This window comes from Panicum virgatum, chromosome 4N (assembly GCF_016808335.1).
Source record: "Panicum virgatum strain AP13 chromosome 4N, P.virgatum_v5, whole genome shotgun sequence".
Classification (NCBI taxonomy): domain Eukaryota; kingdom Viridiplantae; phylum Streptophyta; class Magnoliopsida; order Poales; family Poaceae; genus Panicum; species Panicum virgatum.
In genome coordinates this window covers 34,289,174-34,294,169 of record NC_053148.1, presented here as the reverse complement: position 1 = coordinate 34,294,169, position 4,996 = coordinate 34,289,174, and positions in this window count along the sequence as shown.

Here is a 4,996-nt window from a genome sequence, read left to right as displayed (position 1 = left end):
GGTAACCAGAATCCACAAGATAATATTTTCCTATAGAATAAGGATTAGCAAAACCAAAAGCAGCATGATTGATACCATTACTTTGTAAGAAACTTTTTTTCTTACCTTTAGGAGGCACAAGAAAAGAAGAAAAGTTTGCTAAGGCATGATTGAGGATCCGTGAGTCATGTGCAGAACCTGGCCAACCAGCAACACGAAGATAAATCTCATGTCAAAGTCACAAACAGTTAGGATGTTTTGAGATGTATATCCATGTTGGCATGTATGGTTAACCACTTCCTCTGCTGGTACTTCAACTTTAACATGTGAACCATCTATAGCTCCAATAGTGCCTTTAAAATAAGGCCAGAAACGGTCCTCTTTGATCCTTTCATGCTCAGTACTGAAAGTAGGGTCCCTTACTTTGATGTTATTCTTTGCTAACTTGTGCAAACAATTCAATACTTCATGAAACTTGGTGTGAACTGTCCAGAGAGACCGCGTAAATTTATCTTCAGCTTGTGCAAAAGCTTGGGGCCCTCCAACAATCCATAAGAACATCGCCAATGACTCAATTGATGAAACATGGATAGTCGATGTCAACCCATAGGTTGATACTAGCAAGTCATGGAGTGACATGAAAATATCAGGACTCATCTAAAACATTTTGTAAAAGTACCTCGATCGATCCATGCACCTCATGACCCATTGAAGTCCAGTTTCTGGTGCTATACTATATTCTCCTTTGTTCAAATACTTATCAGTGTACTGGGACCCCATTTGACCAATAATTGCAGCCTGCTGGGAAAGTTCGGCTAGAAGCAACAGTCCTTTGGACCCCTTTTGTGCCAAATCTTCCATGTGGCCATCCATCTAGACAAGATATTTAAAAATTAATACATATGAACAGAAAAAATATATATTTAGTTAAACTTCAGTAATTTAGTTAGACTTCTCTCTTTATAGCTTTTCTTCCTTCAACAGTCTAGCTAAGTCTTCCTCTTCGTATCTAACTCTCCTCTCTCTCCCACTCACTTACACGTGGGCCCTCCTTCTCCTCCTCCTTGTGCTCCATGTCCATGGCGGTGAGAAAGTCTATACTGGAGCCAGCGAGCCTCGCTGGGTCCTCGGGGCGGCGGCCCGCACCGGCAGCGAAGCTCGCCCTCGCCGGAGTGCGCTGGGGTTAGGATCGTGCACCGGAGTAGGACCATGCGCCCGAGCGATGGACAAGCTGGCCACGGTGGACCCCTCACCTATATTCGTCGTCACTGCCCTTCTTTGTTTTTTCACGGACGCACAATGCTATAGAGAGACCTTAGCGGCCGGCTGGTCTATTTGCCGTCCATTGGTGTCGTCCGCCCTGCTCGACCTCGTTACCACCTGCCCTTTTCGAACTCGCCGTCATGCCCGTATTTTTTTATACTTTAGCCCTTTATATGAAAGAATTTCACATTTAGATCCTTAAAAATAGAATTGCATTTTTTGGACCCAAAGGGTCGGCGCCATGAGTCACGCTGGGACTTCGGGATGATGTGGCGCCAGGGTGGCGGGTTGAAAAATATATAAATACTACCGTTCCAGTATACAACCGAATTTGTCCTCTAGCTCGGATGGTCGAGGTGCTTGTTGTGTGCACTAGGTCTCAGGTTTTGAAGCCTCCCTCCGTGTTTTATTTTTGGGACTATAGCGTTTCTAACCTTGTTTTGAAGTGAAATGATGATTTTGTTGGAAATATGCCCTAGAGGCAATCATATTTTCTTGTATTCATGATTAATAAAGTGTACCTTGAATATTCATGGATGGCAACTTGTATTGATTAATGGTTATGTGAAGTATTTGTGAAACTCTATACTTGTATGAATATTCTAAAATATTCCTAGTCGGAGTTCATGTGAGGACACACATGAATATTAGACTAGCACATATATTAGTTGATTGACTATGTTTCACAAGTCACGGACATGGTGATGTCAAACTAATAATGTGGGCTCATTTGAGACATAAGATAGAACTGACCCAACACGAGATGATGACTTCTTATTACACAATATGTACGCTGTGTCCTAAGACCTGAGATCGTCGTATATACTCAAGATGTGAACCGACTTACTTAGGAGCCATCAAACACTGCACCGTAACAGGGTAGTAATAAAGGTGGCTTTCGGGTCTGTCAAGAAGCATGCTGTGAGACATAGTCGGTCAAGATGGGATTTGCCCCTCTCTACAAGAGAGAGATATCTCTGGGCCCCTCGAGTGATTTGGATCAGGAAATGCATGGCCATGCTGGGGTTAAGAGTTAACCAAGGATTCCGAATCACAGGATCGAGAAAGAGTGGTCGGCTTTAAGCTGGACCAAATATCGTGAGGCAAAGGGAACAGCATGTATATGATATTGTGGCGGCTCGTCTGATATGATCTTTGTGTGCGTATAGGAGTTGACATGTCTTGCTAGAGGCCACTGTCTATTATTGGGCCGAGTAAGAGTACTCGGGCCATGTCTATTCGCATGTAAGCCCATAGGGTCGCACACTTAAAGGAAAAAAGCCTGATAAGGATGAGATCCGAATTAGACTAGGCTTAAGTGCACTAATGGGCCTTTTAGTCCCAAAAGGGGGCGCCCAAGGTGGGGCCCAAGGCAGCCCACCTAAGGGGCTATATAAATAGAGGAAGAGGGCACCTAAAAACCCTTACCCTTGCTACTATTCACGTGGATGAACAGTAGCACCCCCTGTTCCTCCTCCTCGTGCATCTAGCCCTAGTTCGTTCTCGTGGATCTAGCAATCCGGAGTGCGAAGCTTCTTCCCGTACGTGTGGACTTCGTGGAGGTGCTATGCTTGCTGCACAAGGATGAGCCGTTCGAGAGGAGGTTCTCTCAACTGCACTGCCGGCTTCCATCTGCACTACACCGACGTGCTACAGAAGTTCGGTAACCGCGCGTCTAGTAGTAATCTCGTGATCTATAACTGCAGTAATCCTAGTTTATATGGTACAAAAATTTTGTTTTTGCTACCCATATTCCTACATATTTTATCCTTATTTTTTTAACTTTGTGATTTTACCCTTACTCTTCACAAAACAGGAGCAAATTCAACGAAGAAAATGGTCAAAACAGGGGCAAAAACACATTGACCAGGGGCAAACGGCTGCTTCGTTTGAAAATAACAACGGTTAAATCACAAAGTTAAAAAAAGGAGTAAAATCACCATTAAGGTTTGAAGTAGGGGCAGAAGCACTAAATTCTCTTTTTTTTAGAAATGTTTGAGGGCTTAAAAAGGTGAGTAAACAACCTCGGATTTCATTCAAATTTGATAGGATGATAGTTCCCCTTTTTTACCATATTTTAACCAAAATAAATTTGAACTCATATTTAAACTGGAGATTGAAAATAGCTATTTGGTCAAATTTTAATTTTAATTCTATTTTGCCAAATACCGAATTTTATGTTAGAGAGACTAAATATGTGTTCAAATTTATTTTGGTTTGAATTTTGAATTCTCTAACATAAAATTTGGTATTTGGCAAAAGAGAATTGGAATTAAAACTTAGGCAAATAGTTATTTCCGACCTTGAATTTTGAATTTTCTAACATAAAATTTGGTATTTGGTAAAAGAGAACGTGAATTAAAACTTAGGCAAATAGATATTTTCCGGAATCTCAGGACGTTCCGGCGTAGCCTGCAGACAGCACCCTCTTATTCATTCTCTGCTTCACTTGGACGCTGAAAGTGACAATGGCAGTTGAAAGAGCACTAGAGCAGTGACTCCTCAACAGTAATCCACTAATGTTCCACATGATAGTAATCACGCTGCTGCCTTTAATTTTTTTGGACGTGCAAATTAATTAATACAGCCCCGAGCAGGGGCGGCCCCCATATGTATTTATGGGTATCCAGTTGAATACCCAAAATTTTTGGTAAAAAATTTATAGATATAATATATAACATTTATATGTATCATAAAATGCAAAAATACAACCATAAAACAGGATTTTCTGTTATTTTGTCATATTGGGCTTAATTAGCCCACTATCCAACCGCTGCAGACCGGCCCAACTGTAGGGTCGAGATGGTGGATTAGAGGGGGGTGAATAGTTCTTTCTAAAACTAATTGCGCCGGCTAACCGAAACTTATACGGAATTGAAACTATTCGCTTAGCCAAGACTACACCTCTCTATCTAAAACTTGCACCTTACAAAAAGATCCTAATTAAGCAACTAAGGTGCCGGGCTAGGTAGAGCTCACCTACACAATTTTAGTTTGCAAGGTCACACAAACCTATGCAACTAGTACTTCACACACCGGGGGAGCTCCTACACAATTCTAATGAGTAAAAGCACAAAGCCAACCTAAGCTCACTAGATGCACAATGGACAAGGCTACATAAATCAAATCCAAAGACTCAAACTAACTTAGCTACACAAACTAAGCACGGCAACTAATTAAGCTACAGAAGATAATTAGCTACACTAAGATCTTTATTTCTATGCTACACAAGTAAGAAGATGATTAGCAAGCTACACAAGCTAATTAATCACTAGAGCGACTACACAAGCACAAGATATATATGAATGTAAATACAAAGCTTGTGATTTGAAGAATGCAAACCACCGAGAAGAGTAGACAAAGTTGACACGGTGATTTTTATCCCGAGGTTCACTTGGATGCCACCAAGCTAATCCCCGTTGAGACAAGCTCCAAGGTTGCCGCCGATCCTCTTGCTAGTGGTGACTCTCGAGTCACACTATAGCTCCCACGTGGAGTGCTCACACCAAGCTCTAGCACATGATCCGGCCGAAACACTTATTACTCTTCGCGTCTCGCTCAACTAGAGTTGTTCTTTGCGACTCCAGCGGGGTGAGCACAAAACCTCTCATAATCACTTCTCCGGAGCACCGCACAATCTTCTTGCGGGATTCACAACGGAGACACACCACCAAACCATTTAGGAGGTGGCAACCTCCAAGAGTAACAAGCACCACCGGCTTGCAACTCGATCACCTAGTGCCAAACTCTTGCA